Here is a 10899-nt window from a genome sequence, read left to right on the forward strand (position 1 = left end):
ATTTCAGAAATATGATATACATGTAGTGTTTGTGTGTGCACAATTAGGAAATGCAAAAGTAAACTGAATTTGTAATCACTTTGAATTTTGATTACAATATCTTTCAGATCAAATGTTCTGTTATCAGACCTGTTATATTTATGGTTTCTGTTCATATTTTTGGCCAAGATTTTCAGAGTATTTTAGCTTTTTATTCAGTGAGACTAACAATAAAAATCTATTTGTAGGCCTTCAGCTTTACACCCTTAGTGTCCAAGCACACATGCCAAACATATTTTCTGGTGGAGGCGTGTGTGTATTTGAAAGGTGAGGGGGTCAAACTGCGGTCCAGGTAATTTGCTGCCTGTGAAACTGAAGTCCAGCACCCAGACCTGCATGAGAGGCTTTTGAAAGCTGTAGGACGTCTATTAACACCTGTCTCCTACTTTCTTCTGTCGCCTGCCCTCTCCCTCCGTGTTCTCTCTTCCTTGCTAATAACTCCACTTAAGACAACACAGTCACTCAGAGTCCAGTCTTGAGCGGTCTCAGCAGGGTGCTGGGGTGGCCGTGTGTCTGGAAGGGTAAAGCAATTTATTTGGGCTTGTTCCCTCACACGTGGAGCCACTTAGTAAGCAATGAGGTGCCAGATAACCTCACAGCTGCCACAGCACCAGGGCTTCAACCCTCCACCCTTTCCAGGCCAGGGCAGGGTCTTTTCTTTGGGCTCGATTTCAAAACCATAAACCAGGAACTGGAAGACAACCAATAAGCAAAAAGGATTGAATCAGTCCACCCATATTGAGATTTTAAATAGTTTTTAGTTTCTCTCTAACATTTTCATTGGATCTCTTTATTTTGATGGTACCTTTTGAACATTCTCTTGACAATAAGTAATGTTGCACCTACAAGTACATGTCAACTTATTCTAACTCTAACCCTACCAGTAATACTCTAATGAGTGTTAGTAGACATGTAGGTGCAATGTTGCTTATGTGAATAGAATGTGTTAAAGGGGCCATCAAAATAAAGTGAAACCAGAACATTTTCTTTTTTTGTTTTATGTATAGTTTTAGAATTTAAAATAGTTAAAAAGTTATAGTAAAATAGCATTAAAATAGTTTAATTTTGAATTTAGAAACAGTTCAGAAATATTGATGACTCATCTTGCACTACAAGTGTTTGTCCAATCAAATGTTTCCTAAACTGAGGATGCACCTCCCCCTAATATCACCTGCCTCCAACTAACAAGCCTCTAGAGGGCACATAACTCTGAAGTAATGAATTTAGGTAAATGGGTGCAGAGCCAGTGGTGGTTTTGTAGGCAAATATTAATGCCTTCAATTTAATGTGAGCAGCTACTTGTAGCCAGTGCAAATTGATGAACAGAGGTGTGACATGCGTTCTTTTCGGCTCATTAACGATTAATCTTGCAGCAGCATTTTGGATTAATTGTAGAGGTTTGATAGAAGTGATATCATATATATATAGATGATATATCTGCTAAATGACTAAATAAATAAAATAAAATAAAAAGAAGATTTGGAAGCCGCTCTTGCCAGTCTTAGGGCTTCAACAACTAAAAGCAAGGCAGTCTCGGTCGAATGTCCACTTCTGAAGCCAGATTGGTTGCTGTCCAGGTTGTTCTGTGTGAGAAAGGCTGAGACTTGGTTGAACACAACTCGTTCAAGTGTTTTTGCAATGAAATGTAGAAGGGAAACCGGTCTGTAGTTCTCTAAAATAGTTGGGTTAAGAGTGGGTTTCTTAAGAAGTGGGGTTATACGAGCCTGTTTAAATGTTGAGGGAAAAACACCAGTGTGAAGATATGTGTTGACGATGTGAGTGAGTGCAGGTACAACGGCAGGAGAAATGGCTTGAAGGAGACGAGATGGAATAGGATCAAGCGGACAAGTAGTGGGATGATTGGAAAGGATGAATTTAGAGACTTCTGCCTCAGAGAGTGGAGAGAAGGATGAAAACGAGTGTGTTTGCTGGTAAGATGTTTTTGACAGTTTGTGGTGTGCAAATTGTGCACTGAGGTTTGTAATTTTACTAACAAGTAACGAATCATAACAAATCAGGTGTGATATAACTAAACTATATTGGCTATTTGAAAAAGAAGTACTGGCCTTCAGTATGTCCCACCGCAACTTCCTGTTTCAATAGATAATGAGTCAGTTCTTTAAGAGATATGATGTGATAAGCATTTGTAAAGACCTGTTTTGATCCATTTGAGACCAGAGGACAGACTTATGTAAGAAAGAGAAGATGCCTCAGAAATTTATCCTGGAAATTCCTCACTGAGCCATGACGACGAAACAAATTATCCTCTTAACATTGTTTAGTCCGTTGTTTAGTTTATTTTTGCTTCAGTGAAACTCGTTCATTTGTGTCCTCGCTGATGTCAAGTTACAAAAGTGTGGTCAGTCCACTTGCCTTTGTATTTATCCATTACATTGTTATCTGGGGAAAGCGCGAGCCATACCAATATGATCTGTGGCCGGTCGCACGCGCACGAGGGTTAAGAAACCTGCTCGTTTGTAATTGGATTTATGTGCAGGAATGTTTTTCCAAGGCGCGACTTGTGAAATAGCATGCCATCTGCTCCCTATTAGAGTGTGGGACCAACGCTCACTACACAACAAGCAAGGAAAGCCCCAGACATGTAGATTCATAGTGCTGGAGGGCCGCTTTATTACCGCACAAGGGAGAACTGTGGTTCCAGCATGCAGATACCATGAATCGCTGTTCAATCGCAGCATTTTCTCTGCTAGGTCTGTTCTCCTCCCTCTCAGAATGCATTTGTTCTTAAACTCTCTGAACCATTTTCAGTGAGAAACTCTTACCGTTCCATTGTCAAATTCCTTCTAAAGTTTATTCCCGTCACACATCTATCACTGTTTTATTTCTAGCTGTATTTTTAGCAGTTCTTGCTAAAAGGCAAGCATCACTATTAATATCACTAACACTTTTTACAAAACCGCTGACCCTAATTATTAAACTTGGGCATGTAAGATGTACCACGCCATGCATTACCTGCAATGTTACTTTTTGAAGTGAACAAAACTTGCGACTTTTGTTTGGTGGACAATAAAATGGGTGGAAAAATCACTGAATAAAGGATGCACATCATTTCTATGGACGAGAATATCACAGAGCTTTTGGGATGGGCTCTTTTAACAACCTACTAACCACCCGGAACATCTTAGCAACCATTTAGTAAGGTGCAAACAACCAGCCAGAACACATTAGTAAGCATATATCAACAAGCTAACAATGCTAACACGCTAACAACCACTCCTTAGCCATTGCAAAGCCACATATATATATATATATATATATATATATATATATATATATATATATATATATCCCATCTTTTGTACTGATATTCTAATATTCTAAGCAAGGAGAAACAGTGAGAATGAGATAAGGCTCTTTCTTAATTGGCAAGAGAGAGTCAGGGCAAGGAAGCAGTTACTTTGACAACCTAAGGTCAAAGGTCACAGAAAGGAGATCATACTACCGATTAGGCTCCTTGATGAGGGTTAACTTTTTCCACAAGGGAATGGTACTTGTGCATGTGTGTTTGTACGTGTGAAAGTGCATACATCAGGATGACAGGCCCCAGCCTTGGAGAATAAGTGTTCCCCTCAAGTCACTAGTGTGAGGACCCACCCTTTCCTCTCACTAGATTCAGAGTGAGTCCGTATTGCAAGACTTATGTCGTAATGGTGTGTGTTTGTGTATGCATAAAATAAAATGTGAGACAAAGCCCACAACACTTAATCTAAATAAGTGTTTGCTTATGGAACTTAATGGTCGAGCATATGTATACAGAGGTTATCTGTCATTTACCAAATTTGAAAAAAAAAAAAATGCTTTCTGTCATGTTGACACAACAATACCCTTGTGAAAAACAAATATACTTTAGCATAATTTTAAAAAGAGTACTTATGGAAATAATATGCTTTAAAAGAAGTGCAAACTGAAAATTAAAATGTAATATATTTTAAATTTATATTAAATGCAATAGTTGACCTTAAGAATGTTTTATTTTTCTATATATATATATGTATATATATCCCATCTTTTGTACTGATATTCTAACACAAGGGGCAAGGAGAAACAGTGAGAATGAGATAAGGCTCTTTCTTAATTGGCAAGAGAGAGTCAGGGCAAGGAAGCAGTTACTTTGACAACCTAAGGTCAAAGGTCACAGAAAGGAGATCATACTACCGATTAGGCTCCTTGATGAGGGTTAACTTTTTCCACAAGGGAATGGTACTTGTGCATGTGTGTTTGTACGTGTGAAAGTGCATACATCAGGATGACAGGCCCCAGCCTTGGAGAATAAGTGTTCCCCTCAAGTCACTAGTGTGAGGACCCACCCTTTCCTCTCACTAGATTCAGAGTGAGTCCGTATTGCAAGACTTATGTCGTAATGGTGTGTGTTTGTGTATGCATAAAATAAAATGTGAGACAAAGCCCACAACACTTAATCTAAATAAGTGTTTGCTTATGGAACTTAATGGTCGAGCATATGTATACAGAGGTTATCTGTCATTTACCAAATTTGAAAAAAAAAAAAATGCTTTCTGTCATGTTGACACAACAATACCCTTGTGAAAAACAAATATACTTTAGCATAATTTTAAAAAGAGTACTTATGGAAATAATATGCTTTAAAAGAAGTGCAAACTGAAAATTAAAATGTAATATATTTTAAATTTATATTAAATGCAATAGTTGACCTTAAGAATGTTTTATTTTTCTATTGAAACTTATCATATATTGATATATTTGTATTACACCTGTAATAATAACACACTAGTTATTAAGTACATTACATAATAAAAATAAATATGTAAGTACTTTAAAGTAAAATTTTAATTTGACATTATTACAAAGTGCATTTTTTCAAAAGTGCAAAGAAACAGTCGTAAATGTGTACTGTTTTCAAGTACACTTAAAAGGTGGCCTTTTATTTCATTAATGTTATATTATCTGCGAGTACAGTTTTTTAATAAATAGTTACAATACATAGTTGAATACAATTGGGTAAAGTATTTTGTTTATTAAATTTCCCTACTTTAGAAACATTCCCACAGTAAAGGATGTTAACAGATTAGAAAGGAGCCAAATGGGGAAAATGGGTGAGAGATATGTGAGTGAGCTTTTTTCATTTTTGTTTTTACCAAAAAAAACACGGAACAACGTCAAATTAAAAACACCAACAAAATATACTATAAAACAATGAAATGCTAATGATCTGCGTGTTGCTTGCAAAAAATTTACAAGTCATGGCCAAAAGTTTTGGCAGTAAATTTTGTGTTTTGCAAAGTTTTCTGCTTCACATTTGTAGATTATTTTCCACATGTTTCTACGGTATACTGAAAAACAATGGTAAGCATATCATACGTTTTAAAGTCTTTTATTGGCAAAAAAATACAATGAGTCAATATTTACAGTGTTGACCCTTGTTCTTCATAACCTCTGCAGTTCGCTCTGGCATGCTGGATATTAGCTTCCGGGCCAAATTCTGACTGATGGCGATCCATTCTTGCCTTTTTAGTTCTTGCCTTATTAGGGCTCCTGCTTGTCCACTCGCCTTTTGAGGACTGACCACAGGTTCTCTATGGGATTGAGATCCGGGGAGTTGCCTGGCCACCGATCCAAAATTTTAATATAATGATTTTCGAGCCACTTCTTTATCACTCTTGCTTTGTGACATGGTGCTCCATCATGCTGGAAAATGCATGGATCATCACCAAATTGCTCATGGATCGTTGGAAGAAGTCGCTCTTGCAGGACGTTTTGATACCATTCTTTATTCATGGCAGTATTTTTGGGCAGAATTATGAGACAGCCCACTCCCTTGGTTGAAAAGTAACCCCACACATGGATGGTCTCAGGATGCTTCACTTTTGGCACAACACAGGACTCATGGTAGCATTCACCTTTTCTTCTCCGAACAATAGATTTTCCAGATGTCCCAAACAGTCGAAGGGAGCTTCAGCAAAGAAAATAACTTTGCACCAGTCTTCTGCTGTCCAATCCTTGTACTTCCTGTAGAATTTCAGTCTGTCCTTGACGTTTTTCTTGGGGAGAAGTGGCTACTTTGCTGCCCTTCTTGACACCATGCCTTTGTCCAAAAGTCTTGGCCTCACTGTGTGTGCAGATGCACTCACACCAACCTGCTGCCATTCCTGAGCAAGCTCTGCACTGCTGGTGACACAATTCCGTAGCTGACTCCTCAGGAGGAGACGGTCCTGGCACTTGCTGTACACTCTGGGACGTCCTGAAGACTTCTTCACTGCAGTCAAGCCTCTCTCCTTGAAGTTCTTGATGAGCCGGTAAATGGTTATTTCAGGTGCAATAATCTTTGTAGCAATTTCCTTGCATGTGAGGCCATTTTGATGCAAAGTGATGATGGCTGCACGTGTTTCTTTGGAGGTAACCATTGCTAACAAGAACACAATGATTGAAAGCACTTCCCAGCTTTTATAGCAATCAGTATGCTCTTACAATCTAATTAGTATGATAGTGATTTTACCTGACTAGTACTCATTCACACTTTCACATGTGCTGCTGATATGATTAGTTAATTAATGTTAGCTGGTCATTTTGTGTCAGGATTCAAAAACAATCCTTGTTCATTTTTTTTGGCCAATAAAGCATTTAGCAATTATTTAAAATGCATCTGATCTCACTACACAATAATCTAGAAACAATGTGGATGAACACCACAACAGCTTAAGCAGCACACTTTGTAAAACACAAAAATTATGTCACTGTCAAAACTTTTGGCCATGACTGTATTATGCCAGAACACATGGCTACTTTTTAATGGCTGTAAATGGAAAAATATGCTTTTTGCAGACTTCTACCAGTAGGGGCAATCTGGCCCATTGCAGCCAGCCAAACCTTGACCCCTTGGTGGTATTTCACAGGTACCAGACACAAAGCTCTAATCCATATTTTACCCCAGTCTTGTTCTAATCTGTCTCCTGTGTTTTAAGAGGCCTGTGTTGTCCTAATGTGACTCTGAGACCTCTGTGCTCATGGTTTGCTTTTCCTCCCTTGATATCTGAACTTTTACTCTGTCCAGCTGCAATATAACTCCTGAAGCCGAAGCACACACTCTCCTCTAAGGCGACAGCGCTCACACTGATGAGGAGAGTTTGAGCAAAGGCAGTGATGGAGATAGAGACTGTTTGGGAGTGTGACAAACAGATACAATCAGAAAGAATGAGAATGGCAGTTAATGAATGAGACAGCAAGAAACAGAGATTGGAGGAGTGGCTGAGGTTCAGACGGGAGTCCTGATGGTACTTTAATGAAGTGTTCTCTAAAAAGAACAAGCATTTTTGGAGCAAGATCACACACATAAACTCATTGACTCAATGGCTGTGCTTTGACAGAGCCAGGAGGTTATAGCCACAGTCAGCAAGATAAAGAAGCAGAGGAGAGAACAGAAAACCAGAAGGGTCATTTTATGAAGAAAATGTGAGTGGTGCCTGTCTAGGATTTTGCTATGTGTTTGCTAGGTGGCAATCCCTACCCATGCAGTCACATTTAACATCGTTCGGCAAATGTTCGCAGGCATCCCAGTCATTTCAAAGCTATGAGATTGGGAATTTCACATAAGATTTCCCCATGCAAATTTTTAATCAGGTTCAAGTTGTTCGTCATGCAAATTTCCTGCGTTGACCAACAGAAAGCTTCTTGGTGTTAAAGTGATTTCTGTGTGTGCTTCATACATCACTACATGATTAATAATAAACCATGGACCTGCATATTTAGCAATAACAGCATTAAACCAATGTGTTATCCAGTATGGACAAAACTACTTTTGAAGTCAATGGGATCTGAAACTGTTAGGCTAACATTTTTCAAAATATCTTCTTTTGTGTTCCTCAGAAAATCGAAAGGCATACAGGTTTGGCATTATATGAAGGTGAGTAAGACGAGTATGATGACAGAAATTTTATTTTTTGAGTGCACTATCCCTTTAAACCCTTCCCATTTCTTACAATCAACTACATTTGAATTCAGATCTGCTTCCATCCAATCAACAACCAATGGATAGAATCAAGTTCCATGCTACTTTCTTTCTTTTTTTTCCATAATTCATCTTATTTATATATATAAAGTGGGTACGGAAAGTATTCAGACCCCCTTAAATTTTTCACGCTTTGTTATATTGCAGCCATTTGCTAAAATCATTTAAGTTAATTTTTTTTCCTCATTAATGTACACACAGCACCCCATATTGACAGAAAAACACAGAATTGTTGACATTTTTGCAGACACAATATTGAAGAAATTATCTGTCGCTACTTTCCTTGCATTGCAAATTATTAGCACGCGTTATGTGAAGCAGGATTTTGGACAAATGAGTTTTCTCTGTGGACAAGTCTACTCAACACAAAGCTGCATAAATGGACAAAACGTCCTGATGCTTGTCACTGTATCATGTGGGGGAATGCTTGTCCTGAGCAGACCCATCCCACAGAACAGCTGTCACTCTGAAGTGTGATACATGACATGGACAGATGTTCTGACAAATGGGATTGTATCATTATCATTTGCTCAATAAAGACCCTTTCATCTTGCTGTAAAACTAGTTCTTTTCACAGAAAAACCTGCAGTGGAAAAGGGTGGAATTCATTCCAATTGTGCAGCTTTGTAATGGGCTTCACCAGGCCGAGCCGCCCATGGGGATTGGGTGGTGGTCGAAGCCCAGCCTGATGTATTTAAGTCATAGCATTTAATCTGGCCACATTCTCCCCCACAGCCCCGCAAGGCACTGCTCTCTCCCTCTGACTGACACGCTGACACCTGGGCTCCACTGCTGCCGGCTGGCCAGCATGCTGCTTGGGCCCACCTGCTCACCACACATAACGCAATGCAAACATTCCAACAGTTAGGCCAACTTTAAAAGCTCCACGCGACTTAATGAGAAAGAATCCAAGGTCTGCATTTCACCTCTTTCTATGTCTCTCTCTCATTCTCTAGAGGGCATTTAGAACTGCCCATTAACGGCCAAAGTGTGGATTTCCTGTGAAATAATGATTGTGCCCTCCACATGGTTCGCGTCTAAATACTCAAGAACACTTAGTTAAACATGAAGCCCAGCGATAGGCAATCGGAATGGGATTGCTTCCAGCTGTGCCACTCCGACCAGCATTCAAAGCGGGAGATTCTTTCTTTATTGATGCTGTTGCTTATACTGCATATATTGGCTTTGCTGTGGAAAAACAGGGTGGGTGTGAAGTGGTCAGCCATTCACTTACTCCCAATCCCCCCACCATGATTTCATTTTCAGATTGCAATCAAACTATTCTATGCCTGGAGGTGACCTGACAGATGACTGCTTTAGTCTCTTGGATAGCTTAGTTTCATGGTGAAGGGCTGTGCTGTAACTTCTCAGAAGTTCACTTTGTTTCGAGAATTTTCTTTGGATTGGTTCTATCTTCTGGCTGATGAATAAGAATAGTGAATGGGAACTAATGTCAAAAGGGTAGCTGTCTCAAATCCACTTTTTAGGGACTGTTTCATTTAACCATCGGTGCAAGCATTGATGCTGATGATGTATTACTTTTGCAATATTACAGTGCTGAGTTTGAAGTCTGCAATAATTACAAGTAAATATTTCTTAACTTCCCATAAATTATGTGAAAATGCATATCTTAGAAAGGTCAGTTGCTTATAGAAAGCCTTCCCAGCAAACTAGATTCAAATTTCAGTATATTCATCTCAGAGCCCCCCTTTTATGTGCTATAAAGATTTTATTCTATGAGTTACTAAATGAGCTCTGATGTGTGAATAAAATTAACATGGTTGACCACTAAAGAAGGTCTCAAATTGAGGAAAAAAAGTTTACACATTTTGCACTATATTGCTGTTTTCTATCAAGAAATATGCTGAGAATTAAATTTTACAGGTCAAATACTTTGATTTCTAAATTTGAGCCAAAATGGTCGACTTCAGACAGTTTGTAATATGTAATGCATGAGACACGTGAACCACTTTTATGTACTTTTATGGTGTTTTTGTGTCCTTTTTGACGCTCAAAAGCTCCAGTATCCATTCATTGTAATTGCATGGAAAAGAGCAGCAGAACAATTCTTCAGTGTTTCTCTCATTTTGTGTTCCAAGTCTGAAGAATACTGCTTTAGAACGACATGAGGGCAAGTAAATGAAAGAACTTTAATTTGGTGGGTGAACTACTACTCATGTAATCATAACCAAAACCTAAAGACTTTTTATCTAGTCTTGCTCCTCAGGTACGTTTTATTTACATTGTACATATGTATATTGTTGTTTACAGTGTTGGGGGTAACGCATTACAAGTAACGTGAGTTACGTAATCAGATTACTTTTTCAAGTAACTAGTAAAGTAACGCATTACTTTTTAATTTACAAGAGAATATCTGAGTTAGTTTTTCAAATAAGTAACGCAAGTTACTTTTTTTTTTCCAATTTATTGATTGACAGCTCTCCTGTCCCCATCTTGAGAGAAATCAGAAGATGTTACTGTAGTTCTAAAATAAATATGAATATGCATTAACTCATCTCACTCACAAAAAAACACAGATTCAGTATTCCTCAAAATGAATAAAAATAATGCAACTCAGAATATGACGCAAACCTGCAATAATTAAATGTTAAACAACACAAATATCCTTTATGTATTTAATCCCATTCTATTTGCTTCTGACCTTCGATGATCCCGTTTCCACCATACTAATAAGCACAAATGACTCTAGACAAACATTTGTGTCTTTTTTGATTGCTGAAGTGTGTTGAAATTTCTTCTTCTGCATTCTACTGTACGGACGTAAATTTACTTTCCCTTCAGCCTGAGGCGTATTCATTTCACTTTTGGTCTGAAAGGGCTTTTATATTCGCCAAAAA

This window comes from Sinocyclocheilus grahami, unplaced genomic scaffold (genome assembly GCF_001515645.1).
Source record: "Sinocyclocheilus grahami isolate Dianchi unplaced genomic scaffold, SAMN03320097.WGS_v1.1 scaffold597.1, whole genome shotgun sequence".
Classification (NCBI taxonomy): domain Eukaryota; kingdom Metazoa; phylum Chordata; class Actinopteri; order Cypriniformes; family Cyprinidae; genus Sinocyclocheilus; species Sinocyclocheilus grahami.